Raw genomic sequence first — 310 nt, forward strand, 5'->3', positions numbered from 1 at the left:
CCACTGATAAGAGAAAATCATAGATCAGCTGCCTTTGGCATGCTCCCTACTGGGGTGGAACTTGCAACCCATGCATATGCCCTGTCCGGGAATTGAACCATGACCTCCTTGTTCATAGGTCAATGCTCAACCACTGAGCCATTTGCTGGGTCAACTTAATCTTTTAGTGCTCAGCTCTCCCTGGTACTATGGGACTAATTTTCTATAAACATAGTCTTAAATGCCTTACGCAAGTAAAATTCTCACTGACTTTCTTGATGTTTGGAGAGTTTTGTGTGAGGGACTGATACATACATGGATGGGGATTTTT

The 310-nt window shown here is 43.2% G+C and overlaps 1 protein-coding gene across 2 annotated transcripts in view; it reads left to right on the forward strand.

Moving 5' to 3' along the window:
* PPP2R5E (protein phosphatase 2 regulatory subunit B', epsilon) overlaps positions 1 to 310 on the forward strand; it is a 204149-nt gene that overhangs the window by 58190 nt on the left and 145649 nt on the right. The gene's annotated exons all lie outside the window — the stretch shown is intronic.

The sequence above is a fragment of the Myotis davidii genome, unplaced genomic scaffold (genome assembly GCF_000327345.1).
Source record: "Myotis davidii unplaced genomic scaffold, ASM32734v1 scaffold281, whole genome shotgun sequence".
Classification (NCBI taxonomy): Eukaryota; Metazoa; Chordata; class Mammalia; order Chiroptera; family Vespertilionidae; genus Myotis; species Myotis davidii.